Source organism: Notechis scutatus, chromosome 2 (genome assembly GCF_049901735.1).
Source record: "Notechis scutatus isolate UNSWTSFEM ecotype Mainland chromosome 2, rNotScu1.2, whole genome shotgun sequence".
Taxonomy (NCBI): Eukaryota; Metazoa; Chordata; class Lepidosauria; order Squamata; family Elapidae; genus Notechis; species Notechis scutatus.
This window is the reverse complement of record NC_142010.1, coordinates 255,707,879-255,733,167: the sequence shown is the minus strand read 5'-3', so window position 1 is coordinate 255,733,167 and position 25,289 is coordinate 255,707,879.

Sequence of the window (25,289 nt, the reverse complement as noted above, 5' to 3'; positions counted from 1 at the left end):
TTGTTCTCACAGTCAAAAAGTTTATCCTTATTTCCAGGTTGTATCTCTCCTTGTTCAGTTTCCATCCATTATTCCTTGTCTGGCCTACAGGTGCTTTAGAAAATAGATTGACCCCTTCCTCCCTGTGGCAGCCCTTCAAATATTGGAAGACTGCTATCCTGTGTCCCCTGGTCCTTCTCTTCCCTAGACTAGCCATGCCCAGTTTCTGTAACCGTTCTTCATATGTTTTAGTCTCCAGTCCCTTGATCATCCTGGTTGCTCTTCTCTGCACTTTTTCTAGAGTCTCAAGATCTTTTTTATAGTGTGGTGACCAAAACTGGATGCAGTACTCTAGGTGTGGTCTTACTAAGGCTTTATAGAGTGGTATTAGTACCTCCCTTGATCTTGGTTGTATCCCTCTGTTAATACAATTTAGGATTGCATTAGCTTTTTGGTTGCTGCTGCCCACTGCTGGCTCATATTTAGCTGGTTGTCCAATAAGACTCCAAGATCCATCTCACAGTTATGCTAATGAGCCTGGTTTCACCCAGTCTACATGAGTCCTTTTGGTTTTTCTTGTCTAACTATAGGACTTTACTTTTCTCTACATTAAACTTCATTTTGTTAGACACGGCCCAGTGTTCTAGTCTGCCAAGATCCACGTGGATCTTGAGCCTAAATGATCTCTTGCAGGATCAGGGGGCTGGACTAGAAGACCTCCAAGGTCCCTTTCAACTCTGTTATTTTCTTATTCTGTTATTCCATTTTTTGTTCATTTCTCTCGAAAGATTCACCCCATCATCATTTCGTGATTTAGATGCTTATTGCACATTTTCTCCAAAAACTTATAGTGGCTTTCATGGAAATATCTCTTCATTTATTCTCCTCCCCTCCAAAACTCATTGAGCTGAAAGAAACTGACTGGGTCCACATCATCAAGAGGCACGGTGGCGCAGTGGTCAGAGTGCAGTACTGCAGACTACTTCTGCTGACTGCCGGCTGCCTGCCATTTGGCAGATCGAATCCCACCAGGCGCAAGGTTGACTCAGCCTTCCATCCTTCCGAGGTAGGTAAAATAAGGACCCAGACTGTTGTGGGGGCAATAGGTTGACTCTTCAGACTGTTTAGATGGGGCTGTAGAGTGGTATCTACAAGTTTAAGTGTTATTGCTATTGCTATCATTCAATGCGCTTCCATAGACTGGACAACCATCTGATTGGGATGGTATAAGCTCTCTTGCCTGGAGCAGGACTTTGGACTAGGAGTTTTCTGAAGTCCCTTCTAGCCCTATGATTCTATGGAAATAAAGGTTACATTTAAGCAATGATGGCCTCTCTTGGAGCTAGTTCTACAAAGTGTCATCATTGTCTTACCAATTCAAATTCTTCGCACACTCGCTGTATGTATATTAATGTGTGTGTGTGTGTGTGCAAGCGCGCGTGTGCACACACACACACACAGAGAGAATATATCTGTGGGCAACACATGGAGTTATCTGGATTCAGTGTTTTTATATTGATTATGTGGGCCCTTGAAAAGCTCCAGGGGAGATGACAAAGATAGCTGTCAGAGGCAGGAAATAAATCCAGCCTGTTTCAATATGCAGTCACTAAAAGAGGCCGAGTCTGGGCAAAGCAAGATAGATGAAGGAATGGTTAGCTTGGTGCTGCGGCCAAGCTGTCACTGAAACAAATGGAATTTTGCATCCTCAGCAGGGCTCATGCACTTTGCATTTCGGCTTGACAACCAACGTGTCCTTTTGACCTGTTCAGAGAGTGAGGACAAAACCCTCTGGGCTTTGCTCTGATTTGGTGAAAATTTAAATAGCATTCTTACATGATAGGAAATAGTGCACAGGCCAGCTAAGCCCAGGGTTATCTGCAAATAAAAAAAAATCCAGTAATGCGTTGATAGAAGTCTACTGATTCAGCTACAAGTTTGAGCGGTTTGTTCTCACTTAGGCTAAGTTTAGGGACAATGATTTGTGGCTGCAAAGTTGCTTTGAGTGTGCTTTGAAATGAACCTATCTGCTGTCTTACTTTTTCCTCACTTTGCCCTTAAGTTTCCTTGGCATAATACCACTCCATGGTAAACTTTTCTTCAAGTTCCTGATATCTCTAGGACAGTGTTAAGTCCACAAGTGAAGACTTGTGGACTTCAACTCCCAGAATTCCCCCAACCCAGCAAGCTGGAATTCTGGGAGTTGAAGTTCACATCATTGGTGGGATTCTATCAGTTTCCCTACTGGATCGGTGATCGCGCACTTTGCCCATGCGCGCACCTAATGCGTGCATGCGCAGCTTTCCAAACACCAGCTGAGGCTCTGCCATGTCAATCAACTGAGAGGATAAAGAACAGAAAAGCACAGGGGTGTTTGGGAGGGCCAATCCCACCCTTTTATTTTCTTTCTCCTCTCAACTGATAGTTGGAGCTTTTTTTTACTACCGGTTCACTTGAACCGGTCTGAACCATTAGAATTTCACCACTGGTTCACATATCTTAAAGTTGCAAAGGTTGGGGACCCCGGCTCTAGGACATTTTATAAGCCTTCCTTACAGATTGGATAAAATCAACTATGGCGGATACTCTATGGGTTTTTTGTGTGTGCATCTTTTGAAGTAGAAAGCTGTCAGCCAGACCAGAGGTGGTGGTATTCAGCAAGTTCTGACCAGTTCTGGAGAACCGGTAGAGGAAATTTTGAGTAGTTCAGAATACGATCTTGAACTGGCCCTGCCCCCATCTTTTCTCTGCCTCCCGAGTCCCAGCTGATCGGCTGGGTCTTCTTTTGTTGTCCTGCACAGGAGAACCGAGCTGGAGAGCAGGTTAGTGGGATGGGGAGAGAATGGGGATTTTGCAGTATTCTTCCCCTGCCATGCCCACCAAGCCATGTCCACCAAGCCACACCACGTCCACCAAGCTACGCCCACAGAACCAGTAGTAAAAATTTTTGAATCCCACCACTGAGCCAGACAACTCAGAAATTCTTTGGAAGGTGACTGTTACTCTTGTTATGGTCAGCGAAGGCAATTATACACTGATAAACCAAAGGGTTTATATGCATTGGTCAATTGAAGTGGTCAATTTAGTATTGGTCAATGAAGTAGGTTAAAAGCTCGATAAAACAAGTAGATTTGTCTGCCAAGCCAAAGCAATGTGCACAGATTATCCAAAATAAATAAAAGCCATGGGGCAGATCTATGGGTGGACATAAACAGTGCCAGCAAGCATGCTGACAAGAGCCACGGTGGCACAGTGGTTAGAATGCAGTACTGCTGGCTACTTCCGCTGCCTGCTGGTTGCCTGCAATTTAACAGTTCAAATCTCACCAGGCTCAAGGTTGACTCAGCCTTCCATCCTTCTGAGGTGGGTAAAATGAGGACCCAGATTGTTGGGGGGCAGTAGGCTGACTCTGTAAACCGCTTAGAGAGGGCTGTAAAGTACTGTGAACTGGTATATACCATGTTTCTCATATAATAAGGCTGGGTCTTATTTTTTTTTGAGCCCCCAAAAAATGGCTAGGCCGTCTTTTCGGGGGTGACTTAATTTCCCCCCCCTTGCATCTTCAGGTGGGCGGTGACGGCTTGGATGTTGACCTCGGCGTTGGTGGGGCACTTCATATCGGGGTCAACGCAGGCAGCACCATATCCGGGTGTGCAACAAAAGTACTTCCCAATGGCAAGCCCCCCCACCATTCTCCCCATTCCGCATGTTTTAATATAGGCCTTAATTTGGGGGGAGGGGCTTAATTTCATTTCATGCCTATAAAACATGCTGGGACTTCCTATTGGGGGAAGCCGTATTGTTGGAGAAATAGGGTACGTCTAAGTGCTATTGCTATTTGGGCATGGGAATTTCCCAGGGCTGTGAGTATGTGTTGCTAGGAAACCTGGGTGGTAATGGCCTGAAACTGTATCTTCACTTTTCTTTTCATTCATGGAGAAGAGGATAGGAAGAATCAAACTGTTCCTTCTCATTCCATGATTCTATTTTAGTGGTACACTCAGTTCAATTTTACTCTAATTCTCCAATTATAGAGCCACTGGGTTGTTTAGATGTTGTCAACTCGTAAAGCATTCCTGGCCTGCTCTCGAGTTGCCATAAGCAGGATGGGGGAGAATTGATGGAGCAGCTTGGTTGCTGTGACCAGAAGCATATTCCATGCATACCTTTCTCCAGATTGTATCCCACTGCTCCGTTGGAGAATGTGATTTATGACACACCCTGGGAGGAGGGGGGAAACAGGGTCATAGGTGGGCAGTAAATTACGTGGGGGAGAGCTGACTGCACTTGGGAAAGTGCTGACATGTTGCTCCTAATAAATAATTGGATTTCTTTTGAAACTTGGCTCAAGGTTCATGAAATAATTAGGGCATCTGTTGGAACCCTGAACCCTGAATCTTCTTTAGTCTTCTACTTTTCCCTGATATTTCATTGACTGATTATGTGCAGTCAAGTCACTGACTCTTCATGATGCATTCGGGATTATATACCACTCACAGTACTTTACATCATTCTCCAGGCAATTGATAAAGTAGCATCATTATTTGCATATTTCACCCAACAATCTGGGTCTTCATTTTACTAACCTTGGAAGGATGGAAGGTTGAATCAACCCTGAGCCTGTCAGGATCAAACTCCAGTCTATGGGCTGAGTTTGCCTGCAATACTGCATTCCAACCACTGTGCCACCAGGGCTTTTGATCTCATAGATCAAGGGTCTTCAAACTTGGCAAGCTTAAGACTAATGGACTTCAACTCCCAGAATTCCTGAGCTAACATGACTGGAGGAGGAATTCTGGGAGTTGAAGTCCACAAGTCTTAAAGCTGTCAAGTTTGAAGACACCTGTCATAGATAGAATTTCTCCATGAGGATCTGCCCCTAACCTGTCCTTCAGGTATTCCAATATTACATCCATCACCACGGTAACTGAGTCCATCCACCTTGTTGTTGGTCACCTTCTTTTATTTCCTTCCACCTTTCCCAGCATTAGACTCTTCTAGCACACTCCAATATTTTTTTTTCAATAGTACAGTAAACATTTTCTATGTTCTTACAAAGATGATTAGGAGACTGGAGGCTAAAACATATAAAGAACTGTTGCTAGAATTGGGCATGTCTAGTTTAATGAAAAGAAGGACTAGGGGTGATATGATAGCAGTTTTCCAATATCTCACAGGCTGCCACAAAGAAGAGGGAGTCAAGCTATTCTCCAAAGCACCTGAAGGCAGGACAAGAAGCAACGGATGGAAACGAATCAAGGAGAGAAGCAACCTGGAATTAAGGAGAAATTAATTGAGAACAATTAATCCGTGGAACAACTTGCCTCCATAAGTTGTGAATGCTCCAACGTTGGAAGTTTTAAAGGAGAGATTGGACAATCATTTGTCTGAAATGGTAGAGGGTTTCCTGCCTTGAGCTGGGAGTTGGACGAGAAGACCTCCAAGGTCCCTTCCAACTCTGCTATTCTATTCTATTCTATTCTATTCTATTCTATTCTGTTCTGTTCTGTTCTATTCTATTCTATTCTATTCTATTCTATTCTATTCTATTCTATTCTATTCTATTCTATTCTATTCTATTCTATTCTATTCTATCCTACTCTACTCTACTCTACTCTACTCTACTCTACTCTACTCTACTCTACTCTACTCTACTCTACTCCACTCCATTCCATTCCATTCCTTCCAAGATTACATTTTCTGAGAAAGGTGGAGTAGTTGGAAGGTCTGGTAGTTGCAGAGTCAACTGAAAACCATCTGTTTAAGATTCCCTTTTCCTTTTTTTTTTTGAAGAAAGATGAAAAAGTCTAAGGATTTTTCTTCTGAGTACATTTGGAAAAGAACAAATCCATTACGATGGTAGCAGAGGGGAGATTGCACATTGTATTTTACATGGATTCTATCTCTCTGATTGCTAAGATAACTAAGGCATTTTAAGCTGCCTTAGTTATCCCTGCCCTATTCCCTATTGCAGCTACGATTCTTTTTTTTTCTTTTTTTAATGCATGCCGGCTTGTGAGCCATTTTGCACCAAAAAAGTCTAATGAAAACTAAAACAAAACAACAAAAAACAACAGCCCAAGAGTAATTGCAAATAACCTGAGCCTCTAAATTGTGGAAATTTCCTGACTTGGAAAACAACCAAGAAAAGAAGACGAAGGGGAAAGTATTAAATTGCTTCCTGCTTAATGTCACTTGATACATGTATGTAAGTCCCATTAACTCTAATTGGAAAGAGAAGATGGGAAGTGTCTGCCCCTGGTGGATTTATCTAACCAATCCAGTTTTCTGATTTTCTTTGCAGTTTATGTGAGCAGCAAGTTTATTAGCGGGGACTTGGTAAAAACTACAAATGAAGTAGCAGGTGAAGAAAGGGAAAATAAATAAGAGCAACCTGGCCAAAAGGACATTGCCACCTGGCCAGACTGATTCTGTCTCCTCTGGTTACTCATCCACAAATCTTTCAGATGGTGATTTCTTTGATTATGACCTCCGGTCCCAGATTACCTGCCCACCTTCTTCCTTTGATGAGAACTAAATTTGACTTGTTGCTAAAATAGACTTTATTTATTTATTTTGTGTGAAGCTGAGAGGATATGTGGCGTAAGGAAGGGTCATTAAGATCAACATGAGCTTATTGGCTTCGTTCTTTTAAGTGTCTTGAGAGTGCTATTTTTATTTTTTATTTTTTGGTAGCAGGTCGGAATGTGTATTTCATGAATACTTTCTTTTGCAAGGGGAAACTTCTTTAAACTAGTTCAGAATGTTGAGTGGAGGTCTTTTAATTAGGAAGCAGTACCTGTCTAACCTATAGGAACTCCCCAGAACCCTTAACCTTGTGGGAACAAAGTCAGTGAAAGTTTTCCAAAGAGAAGGCTGCTGTTACCTACATTTTCAGAATATTGTTACTAACTAGATACAGATTAGATACAGATTAAGAGAGTTGGACCTTGTAGGGCATCTAGTCCAACCCTCCACCCAACCACACCCTACCCCATTTCTGACAGTCCAATTTCTTCTTGAAAGCTTCCAGTGATGAAGCTCCCACAACTTTTGAAGGCAACTTCTGTTCCATTGGTTGATTGTTCTCACTGTCAGAAAGTTTCTCCTTATTTCCAGGTTAAATCTCTCCTTGTCCAGTTTCCATCCATTATTCCTTGTCTGGCCTTCAGGCGTCTTGGAAAATAGCTTCACCCCTCCCTCTTCTCTGTGGCAGCCCCTCAATATTGGAAGACTGCTATCCTGTCTCCCCTGGTCCTTGTCTTCACTAGACTAACCATGCCCAGTTCCTGCAACCGTTCTTCATATGTTTTAGCCTCCAGTCCCCTCATCATCTTTGATGCTCTTTGCACTCTTTCTAGAGCCTCAACATCCTTTTTATAGTGTGGTGACCAAAACTGGATGTAGTACTCTAGGTGTGGTCTTACTAAAGCTTTATAGAATGATATTAGTACCTCACTTGATCTTGATTGTATCCCTCTGATAATGCCATTTAGGATTGCATTGGCTTTTTTGGCTACCGCCACACATTGTTGGCTCATATTTAATTGGTTGTCCACTAAGACTCCAAGATCCCTCTCCCAGTTACTACAGAAAATCTTTTCCCTACCTTCTCACTCTAAGGCCACTCTCAGAAATTTCAGACAACATAGAGAAACTTAGATGGCCAAGGGTATCTAGAATCTATTTGTAATCTCAATATAGGTTGACTTACAACAGTTCATTTAGTGAACATACAAAGTTACTATAGCACTAAAAAAGTGACGTATGACCATTTTCACACTTACAACCATTGCTTCATCCAGTGATGGGATGCTGATGGTGTAACAATCAGTTCTCCAATCACACACTTCATTAGTCCTAACCCTAACCCTAACCCTAACCCTAGCCCAAGCCTTAACCCTAATCCTAACCCTAACCCTAACCCTAGCCCAAGCCTTAACCCTAACCCTAACCCTAACCCTAGCCCAAGCCTTAACCCTAACCCTAACCCTAACCCTAGCCCAAGCCTTAACCCTAACCCTAACCCTAACCCTAGCCCAAGCCTTAACCCTAACCCTAACCCTAACCCTAACCCTAACCCTAACCCTAGCCCAAGCCTTAACCCTAACCCTAACCCTAACCCTAACCCTAATCCTAACCTAACCCTAGCCCAAGCCTTAACCCTAACCCTAACCCTAACCCTAGCCCAAGCCTTAACCCTAACCCTAACCCTAACCCTAACCCTAACCCTAGCCCAAGCCTTAACCCTAACCCTAACCCTAACCCTAACCCTAACCCTAGCCCAAGCCTTAACCCTAACCCTAACCCTAACCTTAACATTAACCCTAGCCGAAGCCTTAACCCTAACTCTAACCCTAACCCTAACTGTAATCTTAACCTTAACCTTAACCCTAACCTTAACCTTAACCTTAACCCTAACCCTAACCCTAACCTTAGCCCTAGCTTTAGCCCTAACTCTACCCTAATCCTAAACCTGGCCCAAACCCTAGCCCTAGCCCTGATCCTGATCTTGACCCCAGCACTGAACTGAATTGAAACATATATTGCAAGACTGGAAGAACTGGAGAATCTGCTGCACCTGGTTAAGCTTTAAGAGCTGGTTTGGAGCCTTTTTCTTTGTCGATAGGGAAGCCTCTTAAATCTCCTGTGGGATATAGATTCTAGGTCAGAAGATCTGTTTTTGAGAGATGACCTTCTGCTACCAAGTCCTTGTCTTGAATCTTAGTCTCCAATGGCTCATGACCGCTTCTGAACAGATCTAATACTAGACGGCATCAAATGTAGTTTTTTGGAAGCTCACTCTTTAGACAGCATCGGATAGTTTTTGAGGCCTCCTGTAGTTTTCAGTTCTTCCATCTAGTGGAAGATCGGGCTGCTGTGGAAAATTGCAGGCACCTGTGCTGGTTCCTTCTCCTTCTGTATGAACCTTCTTCCCAGCATCAGAAGAATGGCTGAATTCCTGGCACAGCTGCAACTTTAAAGATGGTGTGAGGGAAAGAGAAGAGAAGTGTGTTTTGGAAACTCTGTGGCCACCAGCAAACAGACTAAAACACCTGAACAAAAGAAGGTGTTTTTCTTTTGAAGGAAGTGAATCGCTCAGAGGGGAAAATAGAGAGGAAAATGCAAGGTAAAAGCACAACATGAAAACTTGCAAATACTTGCAAGTATTCTGACCAGTAGCAGAGAAGAGAAAAGGATATTCCAGATAGAGGAATTAAGGCACAGCGGTATTTGTAAGCAGGAAACATTGTTAACCTGGAAGGCAGGTTAGTGGGGTGGGGAAGGATTGGAGATTTTGCAGTAACTTTAGGATTGCATTAGCTTTTTTTGGTTTGCCCACTGCTGGCTCATATTTGGCTGGTTGTCCACTAAGACTCCAAGATCCCTCTCACAGTTACTGCTATTGAGCCTGGTTTCACCCAGTCTATATGTGTACTTTTGGTTTTTCTTGCCTAAGTGTAGGACTTTACCTTTCTCTACATTAAATTTCATTTTGTTAGATACGGCCCAGTGTTCTAATCTGTCAAGATCGGTCTGGATCTTGAGCCTATCTTCTTGGGTGTTAGCTATTCCTGCCAGCTTAGTATCATCTGCAAATTTGGTAAGTTCCCCTTCTATTCCCTCATCTAAGTCGTTAGTGAAGATATTGAAGAGTACTGGGCCTAAGACGGAACCTTGTGGCATCCCACTGCTTACTTTCCTCCATGTAGACTTAAACCCATTAAGGACTACTCGTTGAGTACGGTTTGTCAGCCGATTGCGAGTCCATGTAGTGATGGTGCTATCTATTCTTTTTTCTAGCTTACTAAGAAATAGGTTGTGGTCTACTTTGTTAAATGCCTTGCTGAAATCTAAATATATTATGTCTACAGTATTTTGCTGGTCTACTAATTTAGTCACTGTGTTGAAGAATGAAATAAGATTGGTTTGGCATGATCTGTTCTTAACAAACCCATGCTGACTGCTAGTTATTACTTTACTTGTTTATAGATGTTGGCAGATCTGTTTTTTAAAATTATCTTTTCCAGTATCTTCCCGGGTATTGATGTTAGGCTGTTTGGTCTATAGTTTCCTGGGTCTGTTTTTTTTCCCCTTTTTTGAAGATGGGAACCACGTCAGCTCTTTTCCAGTCCTCTGGTAGTTCCACGGTGCTCCAGGATTTTTGAAAGATATGGTGCAGTGGTTCTGAGATGACCTCTGCCAGCTCCTTTAAAACTCTGGGATGGAATCCATCAGGTTTTTCATTTGTGTGTATTTTATAGTTTTTAGCCTTTTAAAATTGATGTTTATTTTCCACTCTTCTTATGCTGGTCTATGACCATAATAAAGATTTGATTGAATGTTATATAGAAGATGCATGATAAAATCAAGTAGGAAAGCACAAATCCCTAATATGGAATTTGTCAAAACCTGTAATTTACTGTTTTTCTTTCCTTAGTATTGATGATCTGGAGGGAAAAAAGCCCTCAAAACAGTTTTACTATGTTGATGTATGAAATATCACTTGAATGGTAAATCGATGTGTTGTATTGGGAAATCTGTCATTTGCTGATGACATAATATTAATAATACCAAGCAATTCAGGTTTCTATATATTAAAGTATATTTTCAGGCACTTTCTGCTGAATTACCACGATGCTGGTCAATCTCACTTGAGACTTGTTCCCAATTCTTCAGCCATGATCATTTTTAGTGCCATTTCAGGCAAAAGACAAGATGAAATCAATCCTCATCTAACCTTAAACTGATGCAAGTTAAAGACATTGATTCAATGCCTGTTGTTAGCTGCCAGCGTTGTTAGTCAAAAACATTGGAAAAGTAAACTGCATTTTTGTTTGATCGGTAATATTTAAAAGTGTGGGAAATTCTTCTGGTTGAAAAAATGCACGCAACAGAGTTCTGAAAAAAATCTCTATCAGGAAAAATAGATTCATTTGTTTGCTTGCTATTTTACTTGGCTATATTAACCATTGTATTTACCATTTTTTTTTGTAATTGCGGAGCCAATTACACTGGCAGAACTGATAGCCGTTTGGCTTTCAAAATAAAGGAGTACCTTCCGAAATGGGTCCAAACAGCCTTGAGTAATCCAACAATGGCAAATTTTTATTTATTTATTTATTTTATTTTGTCAAGTGATTATAAGATAACAGGTATAAGTATAAACATAGTTATGAATACATGAAATGGATACATATAAGAAAAAATAAAAAGAAACAATAGGACAGGGATGGTAGGCACATTGGTGCGCTTATGCATGCCCCCTACAGACCTCAATAGTAGACAGTCTAAGGTTAAAGTTTTTGGGATTTGGGGAAGAAACCACAGAGTCAGGTAGAGTATTCCAGACATTGATCACTCTGTTGCTGAAGTCGTATTTCCTGCAATCAAGTAAATCATGGCCATTGAGAGAGACTTACTATCTACGGGTCACCTGTTGGATCAAAACTCTGCATTTAATGTTCTACTATGCCACTGGATTTCTCATTTCCTGTGGTTCGCTGAGCCAGTTGCCATTAACTGTTTGAAGCCCCCCCCACTTGTGTGTGTAGAAATGGCTTTATATCCCTCTAAGCCTCCCATGGGCATAAGGCTTGCCATTGGTTGCTTTCCTGAACATGTTATAGGCTTAATTAATTAATGCTCTTGCTACATCTTATATTTGAGGCTGATTTTAACTGTGTTATTGTAATGTAGGGACTGATGAGTCGATACGAAATGCTTGCATCTACCTGTTGTGGCATGTTGGCCTCCAGCAGATGAATCAGAGGAGCAGTAGGAGGCATGGGAGTCAGAGTCAGGGCAACCTGGGAGCTCCGAGGGGAAAGAGGGAGTGGAGCTGGCAGACAGAGAGAGATTGAGGCGGAGCTTGGATCATCTGTCAGCCCTCAGATGGAGAGTCAACAGCCCCTAGGTCTAGAGGTGGCTGATGAAGAAGAGGAGGAACAGCTGCGTCCAGTACCTGACATGCGGATGCACAGAAGGCAGAGGAGAGGAGAGCAGTGGAAATCTATGGGCCGATACTGGGGAAGGAAGAGCCACTGCTGCTAGTGAGGCCCCACCCTAGCTCTGGGGATAAAAGGCAGGGGGTGAAGATGAATAGGTGTGGCAGACAACAGGTGTGCCAGACGGACTTGTTAGCCTGTGGGAGAATTTTTTTTACCAGGGCTGCCAGTATTCCTTATAAGGAATCTTGTTAGTTCACTTCAAAGAGTTTGTTGTGTTTGGGGAGTTGGATCAGAACACTACATCTTTGGGCTGTCTTGTTTAAATTATTAAAAGGACCAATTGTTTTATATTAACAAGCATTTTTCCTCCTCTGTAGAAATATAATTCTGGAGAAAAATATGATGGATTAAAAAAAACAACCTTTTGTATCTCTCCTTCGTGTGTTTTATTTATGTATAATTTTTTTTCTTATTTCTGTTCTAGTGTTGTCATTTTTAATTTTTTTTTGCACTTTTTCGTGTTTTGATTTTGCAAGGCTAATTTTACTCTTCCCAATCACTGTAGAACTAATCCTCAACTTATGACTGATAGCTTAGTGACAGTTTAAAGTTACAACAGATCCCCCTCCCCCCACAAAGCTACTCACAAACAAGATTTAAAGTCCAACCTCCCCGTGTTGACATGTTTCCATTTCAAGCTTTGGGCAATTGGCTTGCATTTATGGCCATTTACAGTGTCCTGCAGTTATATAACTGCGATTTATGAGATTTTTATTTTTTATTTTGCTGGAAACTGGCATTTATTTCCTGTTTATGGCAAAAAAAAAATCCTCATTGTGGACTGGGTTTGCTTAATGATTGTGGCATTCACTTAGTGACAACCAAATTTGCCTAACAATTTCCCCCCAAAAGTATAACATTGGATCTGTCATGGGGATGCCTCAACTTACGACCATCACAATGTACAATGGAAATTCCGAGCTCCGTTGCAGTTGTAAGTCAAGGATTACCTGTAATGTTTCGTAGGAATGATCTTGGGAAAGAGGAGAACTAGCAACAGTCTAGATCAGGGGTTGACAATCTTTTGGACCCCAGGGACCACCAAACTCATAATTTTAAATCCCGTGGATCATTAATATGAATGTTGACTGATGGTAGCTTGATAACGTTGGTGGGAAAGTTGGTCCCATATTTCAGAGCTGTAGTAGTCAGAAGACTGACCCTTTGGTCATCCCGGAGCAGCTGCTCCTCCAGTCCATGGCAGGCCAGTGCACCCGGATGGGCCACCAACGTCAGCAAACCACCCCGGGATGGATTTCTCTCCCCTGCCATTGGTCTTACCTTCCAGTTCCAGCTTGTGTGGCTCTACTCAAGGTAAGGTTTGCACTCCACCGAAGGGTGAGGGCCAGCAGCTGGGTGGGCCACATGGGTGGCGCAGCCTTGTGTTTTCGAGCAGCCTGAATTAATTGCTTTTTTGGGGGGGGGGACATTTCTCTGTGGACCACCAAAATTTTCTCATGAACCACTGGCCCACTGGTTGGTGACCGCTGGTTTAGATAATGGTCTGATAAGAAAAATCTGAGTCCGAAGGAAGCAGGTGGGTGGATAAAACATCACAGAAGCGACCTTTCTTAGTTTTCAGAAGAGTAAAATCGGGGATGAGGAGGGAGCACAGTGGCCTAGCAGTTAAGATGCTGGGTTTGTTGATCAAAAGGTTGGCAGTTCGAGACCCAAGTACTGCAGGGCAGGGCAAGTTCCTGTTCCTGCCCCAGCTCCTGCCCACCTAGCAGTTTGAAAGTATGCAAATGCAAGTAGATAAATAGATACCACTTTGGTGGGAAGATAACAGCCCATGATCTGGATTCCATTCTCCTATGAATGCAAGCCAAGATTGCATTTGCATTTGACTTTTTAGCAACTTCAGAGCATTAAACAAATCCAGACAATGAATTAGTTCAGAGTTAGCATGCCATGCAAATGCTGTCTCAAGGTGGAGGTAGCACAGGGACCCCCTATGAGATAAAAATATGAGTCAGAATGAAAATATGAGTAGGAGTCAGAATAAGAAGCACAGTGACCAAGCAGTTAAGGCGCTGGGCTTGTCGACAAGAAGGTCAGCAATTTGAGACCCAAGTACTGCGTGATGGAGTGAGCTCCTGTTACTTGCTCCAGCTCCAGCCCACCTAGCAGTTCAAAAGCATGCAAATGCGAGTAGATAAATAGGTTGTCAGGGCTCTGACAATCCACCCCCATTCGAATCACGAGTCTCTAGCCACATGTCTGAGTTTTAAAAAAATCATTTATTAGGAGTGAACATGTTGGTGCTACCTGGGTGCAGCCAACACTGAGACACATCATTCATCTCACCCTTGACCCTGGTCTTCCCCCACCTCCTGGATGTATATTCTCCAATGGGACACATCCATAGCCAAGAGTCATCAATCATGCTCTCCAGTAATAATCTTGCGCGCCAGAAGCTTCGGCCGCCTAGCAATCATCTATGAAAATATTTAAGGTATGCATTACTCCCCCACCACTCCCTTTCTGCTGGCAACTCTAAAAGACCAGATAAATATTTTTGAGTTGACATAGGTACCACTTCAGTAGGAAGATAGCAGCATTCCAGGCACCTTTGGCATATAGTCATGCTGTCTGTCTGATCGCAGAAGGATCTTCAGACTATGCTGGTTCCCTTAGCAAGGAAACAAAGATGAGTACCTCTCTCTCTAGAGTTGGACATGACTGGACAAGGGGAAACCTTTACCTTTTTCTAAAATCAGAAATGGCGGGAGTACTTTCAGCGTTACCAGATTCCGTTAATGTAACCTTCCAATAAAGATGGCTCTAGTTCTCTTGGGTATGCTTCTTTGCCTGGACAACCTTGCAAGATGGACAATAGCCTCCTTCTGATGTAGAAGCCGCTCCAAGCAAAACTGATTTTATGTGTCTCTCATTTTGGAGGAGGAAAATATATATATATATATATATAGCCATTAGTCCCAAGCTTGCCGCATTCATTTATTTTATCTAAAATTAGTCTAAATGATCAATCAAGGTTATGCATAGTGAACAGGAGGAAAAGTAAAAGATTTCAGCAGCAAGCTGCGAAACAAAAGCGTCAGCCAGAAGTTTGCCTAAGGGAGAAGCGGATAAGCTTCATGCATTAATTTGTCATTGCTACTTACTAGCACTTTGCAGACTTATATACCAACAAATGCTTAAAGGCTGAAGGGGTGTTTACATGCCCAATGGGCTCAGTGTCAGTTTTCCTGGAATTAATAGCTTCTGCTTACTGCGGTCATATATTTGCTTAACAGAATTCCTTTGTTTCTCAGTTCTATTGCAGATGTAATGCTCTATTGAGAGTTTTGCAGCATTAATTCAGCGCCAGAAAAATAAACACAGATGGCTGATGCTTCATTTAACATCTTTAGAAACATAATAAGTAGATTTTACAAACCAGTTATAGATTTCTCCAACGTGGAGCAAACTCAAACAGAAACAAGTTGCAAGTTCAGAGCAGAGCTCCAGTCTTCAGCAAGCAAGCAAGTTAGTTTTGTCTTCAACAGATCAGCAGGCAAGCAAGAGGAGAGAAGCAGTTTCGTCTTCGATAGACAGACTCAGAGCTCAACATAGCTTCAGAGCTGCAGAGCTTAAGGTAGAGCCATGCCTAGACTACTTTTAGCTTCAGTTTCCAGCCTAGGCCAATTCTAGTTTCAGTTTCCAAACTATCCTCATTGGCTGACTTAGTTGCTATGCCTGTTCATTGGCTGACCTTGTTACCATGCTCTATTCCAGTTTATGAATATACGCTGACATGCTCCACATTTTTTTTAAAATTTTATTGATTTGTTTGTCAAACATGTGCAAGATAACAAGTATAAGTATGAACATTAACAAGAACAAAGGAAGTGAATATAGATAAATAGGGACAGTAAGACAGGGAGGCTTGATGTGCTTATGCACGGCCCCTTTAAGGACCTCTTAGGAATGGGGTGAGGTCTACGGAAGACAGTTTGAGGTTGAGGCTGTAACAACTGAGTCTGGTAGGGTGTTCCAGGTATTGACCACTCTGTTGCTGAAGTCGTCTTTTCTGCAATCGAGTTCGAAGCGGTTTACCTTGAGTTTGTATCAATTGTTTGTCCATATATTATTGTGATTGAAGCTGAAGAAGTCATTGACAAGTAAGACATTGTAACAGACAATTTTGTGTACTATGCTTAGATGGGACCGCAGGTGGTACAGTTCTAGATTGTCCAGGCCCAAAATTTCGAGCCTGGAGACATAGGGAATTCTATTGTGAGTGGAGGAGTGGAGTACTTTTCTTGAGAAATACCTCTAAACCCGCTCAATTGTGTTAATGTCCGATATACAGTGCGGGTTCCAGGTGGACAAGCTGTATTCGAGAATTGGTCTGGCAAAGGTTTTGTATGCCCTAGTTAACAATTCAATGTTGCTGGAGAAGAAGCTTTGCAAAATAAGGTTAACAGCTCTTAAAGCCTTTTTGGCAATGCTGTTACAGTGAGCTCTGGGGCTTAGATCATTTGAGATAAGTACTCCTAGGTCCTTGCCAGAGTTTTTGTGACAGAAAAATGTGAAACTACTGAGTATCTTCATTATGGTGGTTTCTCCTGTTGTGACAGGTATCCAGTCATAAAGAATGTTTCATTCATTATGTGCTATCAAGTCATTTTTGACACTTAGTAACCACATAGATAGATTTTCTCTGCAATGATTTGTCCCTAACCTGATTTTTCAGGTCTTCCAATGGTCAACCCATTGTATCACAACTGCCATTTTACTCTTGAGCTTCGCATCTGATGGCTGCCAGTCTGCCATGAACTATGGGGGTGAGGGAGCTGAATGGGAGGGGGGAATAATAACTACTCATTGTACCTTACAGAGACATCATCTTAAAGTCAAAGTTCTGGGTAAGGAATGTAACAGCTCACCAATCAGGCCACCGTTGAAGAGATCATTCCCAAAACAATTTAGTCAAATAAATTGGACAATAAGGGACCAGCAGAGGGGGGGAACTGGATGGGGAAAGTTAACTAAGAAAACTAGCGCATGAACATCAGTTTTGGATTTGCTATACTGTAATCCAATTGGCCTTCTGTAAAATAAATCTTTCACACCAGAATGGAGTTGAGGGTTGCTCTTATTTGAGGGACCAAGTTGGGGCAGAACTGACACATTGTCCATGTCACTCGGTCCATTCACCTTACTGTTGGTTGACCTCTTCTTCTCTCTCCTTCCACCTTTCCCAGTAACCCAGACTTCTCAAAGGAAGCTCGGTCTTTGCTTTGATTGAAGGACTACATGTGTACTATTAAGTCAGTATGAGCTTTTAGATATATTTTCTCTGTCCCTAAACAGATCCTTCAGGTCTTCCAATGGTCCACCCTTAAACTTTATAACTGAGTTTATCCAGCTCCCTTCTTGTCTTTCCTTCCACTTTTTTTCAATATTAGAGCTTTCTTCAGAGAGCTAAGTCTTCAGATAACATACCTGAAGTAGTATGACTTGAATTTAGTTATTTATACCTCAGATTTGAACTCTAGGTTGATATGATGCATTTGTTTGTTTGTTTTGTCTTGTGAAAAGTATTGTCAGGAATCCTCTCCAACACTGAAGTTCAAAGACTTACAAGATCTAAGGGAATTGCTTTCTCCAAAGGTAGGGCATAGGTCCATTTAATCCTCCTTCTATTGGCTCATGATAAATTGCATGTTTTTATTCTATTACTTTTGTGTGGAATCCCTGGATAATGCTGTAGTCAAAATAGTGTGAATTGCCACTTTGGACATTTTTAGGACACATACACTGTAAGACAATTAACACATCCAAAAGGCAACAGGTCAGGCCAGAGGTCAAAGCTTGTAACTTACTAAAATCTGGAACAGCAATGTTACTCTTTATTTATTAAATTAGTATGCTGCCTATCTCGCCATCAAGAGATTCTGGATGGCATACAGTACAGAGGTGGTATTCAGCAGGTTCCGACTGGTTCTGGAGAACTGGTAGCGGAGATTTTGAGTCGTTTGGAGAACCAGCAAATGCCACCTCTGACTGGCCCCGCCCCCATCTATTCTCTACCTCCCAGCTGATTGGCTGGGACTTCTTTTGTTGCCCTGCACAGGAGAACAGAGTGGGAAAGCAGGTTAGTGGGGTGGGGAGGGAATGGGATTTTGCAGTAACCTTTCCCTGTCATGCCCACCAAGCCACACCCAACAAGCCACACCACACCCACAGAACTGGGAGTAAAAATTTTTGAATCTTACCACTGGTTCGGTATCAAAATAGCAATATAGACCATTAAAATATCAAACCTTAAAGCAGAAACATTGCCATTAACAATATATTAAATCGTTAAATTAGTGATGTTTTTAATGCACACTGTAAACAAAATAATTGGTTTTCAATGCAGGAAAACTCAGATTAGTAATCTGAACTGGATTTGACAATACAAGGCTTTGGGTGATAGATTCAATACAGTGATAGATTCAATCATCAATGCTATTGTGGATTCTCTACAGCAAAAATTATTGCATACTTTTCATTTATTTGATTGGACTGCCTTGCTGCTCCTATTGCAATTGACTCTAGAGCTTAACATACCCTGTTTCTTAAAGTTAGATTTAAATTATACATAAATATGAATCAAATAATAAACATTTGTGCAGTTTTATGCCAGGGGCCTTAAACACATCCAAAGCAAACTGAATTTTGCATTTCAGTAAAGCATCTATACTGCACCTGTTTTTAAGTCTGCTTAAAAAGAAGCAGTTTTTAACCACCTTTCTAAAAAAACCCAGCAAGATTGGCAGTTTGGAACCTGCTGGGTGCTTTCAACCCCAACCCTATTTTTCCTCAATTGCTCAAACCTCCCAGACAGTGAATTGCTGAAATTTGCTGGAAGCCAAATTTTAAAGAGCAAAGCTAACAATGGGGTGCAATAAAATGCATTTCCCAGATCAAGGGTTTCCATTTTCTTTTTCAGACAGTGAAATATTTTTTTAAAAAAATATCCTTGGAAACCCTGAATCAAGAGGCAAAGTTCTCTAGGTAGACATGCAGTGTTCAAATGAGCTTTTAAAATCTGTCATGGAAATGCATGGAAATCCTTATGAAATTCTAGGATCATACAAAACACAGTTTAGAAAAAAACCCATTCTAGGTAAATGAATATTGGAGGGGTGATTGTTTTGAAATGTTTTTAATGGGGGGAAAATGGAATAGCTTGTACAATTGTTTTTGAGAGTGTGTAAACCAGTGTTTTGAATTTTTCAGGATTGTGCAAAAGTTTATTTACCATGAGTTTATAATACAGGAATCTATTTTACAGACTATTAACAGTCCAGTCTGTTCTTGAAAGCTTCCAGTGGTGAAGCTCCACAACTTCTGAAGACAAGTGGTTTCATTGGTTGATTGTTCTCACTGTCAGAAAATTTCTTATTTTCAGGTTGAATCTCTCCTTGTTCAGTTTCCATCCATTGTTCCTTGTCTGGCTTACAGGTGCTTTAGAAAATAGCTTGACCCCTTCCTCTCTGCCCCTCAAATATTGGAAGACTGCTATCCTGTCTCTCCTGGTCCTTCTCTTCACTGGACTAGCCATGCTCAGTTCCTGCAACCGTTCATCGTATGTTTTAGTCTCCAGTCCCCTAATCATCTTTGTTGCTCTTCTCTGCCCTTTTTCTAGAGTCTCAACATCTTTTTCATAGTATGGTGACCAAAACTGGATGCAGTACTCTAGGTGTAGTCTTACTAATACAAAAAGCCTTCTGCTTTCTTAAATTGTTCTTCCACACAAGAGTTTTAGTAGGGCGTAGATACACCTACTTGGGGGCTTATGTCATCCTGTTTTTGGGGTTCCCTTGGCAAAAGGATGGGAAACAGCATTCTCTGTTTTCAAAAACTGTGTTATTGGAAGACTTTGACTGCTAAAAATGAGTTTGGGGGACATGTGGCAGTTGCTGGTCAGTAATCCTATGTTAGAGATTTCATAAGAGAGAGAAGGAAGGGTGAGGGGGTGAGAGGATAACAGTGTCCCAATATCTAAAAAGCTGCCACAAAGAAGAGGGAGTCAACCTTCCCTTCTTGATTCTTAATGAATGTATCTTTTCTTTATGTATACTGAGAGTATTTACACCAAGACAAATTCCTTGTGTGTCCAATCACACTTGGCCAATAAGGTATTCTATTCTATTCTGTTCTGTTCTGTTCTGTTCTATTCCCCAAAGCACCTGAAGGCAGGACAAGAAGTAATGGATGGAAACTAACCAAGAAGAGAAGCAACCCAGAACTAAGGAGAAATTACCTGACAGTGAGAACAATTGATCAGTGGAACGGCTTGCCTTTGGAGTTGTGGATGCTCCATCACTGGAGATTTTAAAGAAGAGATTGGACAACCATTTGTCAGAAATAGTATAAGCTTTCCTGCTTGATCAGGGAGTTGGACTAGAAGACCTCCAAGACAGGGGTGGCTTCAAAATTTTTAGCAACGGGTTCTCTGCCCGGTTGCTGGAAAGGCCTGGCCATGGTGGGCATGGCCTAGTTGACCTCCTGCACCATGGTGGGGGGGGCGTTTTTGCCCTCCCCAGACTCCGGAGGCTTTCCTCGAGCCTCTGGGAGAGTGAAAACAGTCTCCCCGGGCTCCAGAGGCTCTTCTGAAGACCCGTTTTTCACCCCACGAGCCTCCGCGCACGCCATGCACTTACCTGCACCCAAAATGGGTCACGTGGGGACTCCATGGAGGGTTGGGTGGGATGGGCAGGGGCCCAGCCAGGAGTGGGATTTGGGGGTTCTCTGAACTGCACAGAATTTTAGCTAGGGGTTCTCCTGAACCTCTGAGAACCCCCAGGAGCCCACCCCTGCTCCAAGGTCCCTTCTGACTCTGTTATTCTATTCTGAATGAATGCATCCTGATCCTTTCTTATTTGTAATTCAGTAGTAGATATATTTGACATTCTAACTCTTGCGTCTGTTCTAATCTCTCATAGTTTCTCTCTCTCTCTCTCTCACACACAGACATACACAAAACCAGTCTAGTGGCACTTTTGATTTTGACTGCATTCCTTCCAATCTAATTGCCTCTCTCATTAAAAAAAGCATTTCAGGATTTACCTTATTTTCTGCTTAAGCACTACAGCACCTCAAACCAAGATTTCCCATTGTGTCCCTGACAATGACACTGAGAATTCCTTGGATGGCTTTTGGCATTAATTTCGAAGTCAACAATGAGTTGCTGGAATTGCTCTTTCCAATAGATGTTGCCTTCCATTTGTCAAGAGATCATATTTTTGTCTGCCTTTTGCTTCACCGCTTTGTGAGACCCTCCCTGCAATCATCGCGTTGTTGTTAAGATTGAACCATCAAATCATATTGTTGTGTGGGCATGTTTTGTGCTTTGCTCTTGGTTAGCCAGCCCACATAATCAAAACCTGTATTCAACAAGCTTACAAACATGCTTGAGAAACTTTCGGCCTTTTTTGCTGGTTTCACACAAATGTCTTAGACAAATCTCTATCTAAGAAATAGAATAGAATAACAGAGTTAGAAGGGACCTTGTAGGTCACCTAGTCAAACCCCCTGCCCAAGCCAGAGACCCTACACCATTTTTGACAGATGGCAGTCCACTCTCTTTTTTTTTTTTTGAACAAATTTTATTAATTTTTAAAGACAAACAAAGCATCATTAAACATTAAAAACATTAAACCTCTTTCCATTATAAATTTTTACAAGGCAGATAAAACATTGTTTTATACAATATAGTTCTGATATATCCCATTTCCACTTAAATATCTTTTAGCAGATTTCTCATTATTTCTCTTTGCTCTTATTCAATTACATTTCTTCTATATTTATCCATTTTATAATCATCATATTCATATTTCCCTCTGTCTTGTTTACAATTATTCTCCTCTTGCTTTCCTCCAAGGTTTTATTAAATCTCAAACGGACATACACACACAAAACACAAAAACATAAAACTTCTTTTTTTAAAAGTAGCTTGGCCCCAGATTACCTCTCTTTGTATGGACTTCAATTAAATTCATATTCAACTTATATGCCATTACCTATCTTATTTACCATTCTATATCTTCATTATAATCATCTTAATTTAAATCATTATACTTATATCTTTTGTCCATTCTTTTCCAATTATCCATTTATCTCATTCCCTATAATAGAAAAAAAAAAGGATTTCTCCTGAAATCACTAATTGAAGTATGATGCCTTTCCATCGCTCCCCTAAATTAACATTTAAGGTAACACCTAGTTCCCTATCTGATTCTGCTTAGTACATTCTACCTACTAAGTTTTTAAAAGAGAAAAAAAATAGTAAATCCATAAAATAGTTAAATATATAGTTAAACATTAAATCTCATAACATTCCAATTATCTATTACAAAACAAATACCACAATAATAAATTCATACTAACATCCACACCATAGTCAATTAAGCTCTATACTTAAACTAAATATTTTAAACATTCCTTTTAATATTTTATTAAATCTTAAATTCTATCATTATTAAACCTTTAACGTTTTAATCTTTACTTAAGTCTTATAAAATTCTAATTTTCTATTTCTAATACAAATACTACAATACTATCTTATGTACCTTGCAGAATCTTTTTGAAACAAAATTATACATTACCCTTTATCCCTAAAAAAAAAATTCTTTTTCACATCTTGTTTCATACCTTTGTGGCTTTTTCCCCCCTTCTTCCTTCCTATCTTATCTCATCTGGTCTTTTTACCCCCCTTCGCTTCCCCTCCCTGTTGTATTTCTCTTTTCTTTTGCTTTCTAACATTGTATTGATTTTGCATCTTATTTTTCTCTTTCTTGGATGTTTTTTTAAGTCTTATGTCCTTTTTTCTTCCTCTCTTTCTCCTTCCTTTCTTAATCAACTTTGTAGACTCGTTAAAGATGGCTTCTTCTTCTTCTTCTTCTTCTTCTTCTTCTTCTTCTTCTTCTTCTTCTTCTTCTTCTTCTTCTTCTTCTTCTTCTTCTTCTTCTTCCTCCTCCTCCTCCTCCTCCTCCTCCTCCTCCTCCTCCTCCTCCTCCTCCCTCCTCCTCCATCAATTGTTGTGTTTGCTGATAAGTGGCAAGCGCCATTTCTAAAAAGCGAAAAATTTCTCTCACACCGTCTTTACCTTCTTTCTTTATTTTACCATATTCCTCTCTCAGTTCATCAACAGATAAAGCCATTATAAACCTTTTCTTCTTCTTTTTTCTCTTCTTCTTCTTAAAACAACCAAGATAATTCAAAGCTTGGAACAATTCTCCAAAATCCCAAAGTCATCAAACAATCCAAACAGAGCACAAAGTTCTTCCCTCCACACTTTTTCTTCCTGGGGTAATATCAATTGGAAAGGGAAAAAAAAAAACCCCAATCTGTATTTTAAAGTCTTATTGCGATTAACTTCCAATCTCAAAATCTTCCAGGCATCTCCTCCAAGAAAATCTTAATATAAATTATTCTTTTGTCCTCTCCCTTCCCACTTGTAACAAAAAGCTTTAAATTTTTACCTTCTATAAAATAGCAGGGTTTTCAATGTCCATTTGTTAATTCCGTATGGAAGGAGAGTAAACTTTCTCTTTCAGCACTTTCACTCGCCGCTTATAAATCTCTTCTGGAAACAAAGTATCTTTCAAAAAATAAGGATTTTCAGGATATTAAATGTATCTTATAGTCCCAGTTTAGCCAAAAAACTTTCGCTTCAAAACTTTCTCCTTCTTCCTCCAGCACAATCTTGTCCAGCTGCCGGCTTCTTTGTGGCGGCCATTACTGACCGCTGCTCCACCACCTTGAGAAAAGGGGGTTATGCCGGGTGGGTAAGGGGTCTGCGAAAACCCCAAACCCCTGTCCGTGTCCCCCCTATCTTCGGCTGCCTCTACGGGGCAGCCTTATCCTCCAGACCCATCAGGATCGGAGGCACCAAGACGGCTAGCGCAACAGGGATCGCGGAGATCGCGAAACCCCGCTGCCACCAAAGCCTGGCAAAACCAGAAGTCCCGGCAGTCCACTCTCTTCTTGAAAGCTTCTAGTTGTGAAGCTCCCACAACTTCTGAAGGCAACTTCTGTTTCATGGGTTGATTGTTCTCACTATCAAAAAGTTCTCCTTATTTCCAGGTTGAATTTCTCCTTGATCAGTTTCCACCCATTATTCCTTGTCTGGCCTTCAGATGCTTTGGAAAACAGGTTGACCCAGAGGTGATATTCATCAGATACTGACCAGTTTTAGAGAACCGGTAGCAGAAATTTTGAGTAGTTCGGAATACCACCTCTGACTGGCTCCGCCCCATCTATTCTCTGCCTCCTGAGTCCCAGCTGATCAGTTGGGTCTTCTTTTGTTGCCCTGCACAGGAGAACGGAGCTGGAAAGCAGGTTAGTGGAGTGGGGAGGGAATGGGATTTTGCAGCATCCTTCCACTACCAGGCCCACCAAGCCATGCTCACCAAGCCATGCCCACAGAACCAGTAGTAAAAAAAATTGAATCCCACCACTGGGTTGACCCTCTCCTCTCTGTGGCAGCCCCTCAAGTATTGGAACACTACTATCATGTCTCCCCTGGTCCTTCTCTTCCCTAGACTAGCCATGCCCAGTTCCTGCAACCGTTCATCATATTTTTTAGTCTCCAGTCCCCTAATCATCTTGGTTGCTCTTCTCTGCACTCTAGAAAGAGTCTCAACATCAACCACACCTATAGTGCGGTGACCAAAACTGGATGCATTATTCCAGATGTGATCTTACTAAGGCTTTATATAGTGGTTAGTACCTCACATGATCTTGATTGAATCCCTCTGTTAACGCAATTTAGGATTGAGGGTTTGTTCTTGGTATGTTGCTGTGGATTTAAATTGTCTTTCTTTCTTTAGGTATACAATTTGCTGTTTCCTCCAGCTGAGCATCTCTTTCTATTGTTGAACTAAAAATCTCCCATCTCCCAGAATCCTTACAGGCACAGTGGTAAAAAAAACAGCATCCCCTTTAATCTATGTTAAAGGATGGCTGCTTCAAACCCTGGAAAATCATTGGGTGGAAGTCAGCACCAGAGATGACAGGGATGGCCTCTAGCTTAAATGGCTTCGGAAAGGTATTATTAGGGTGTATAGAATCATAGTGTTGGAAGAAGCCATTTAGGCATCCTTCCAACCCCTCCGTTCATTGCAAGAATAAAAATTAAAGGATCAACAACAAATCCCTGTCGATCCTCTGCTTGAACATAACTAGTAAATGGAAGCTACCACCTTCTTGTGTAATTGGTTCTGCTGTTTTGGCTGCTTTTCCTGTTAGGGTTTTTCCCCCTGACATTTAATTGTACTCTCCCTTCCAGCAATTTAAATG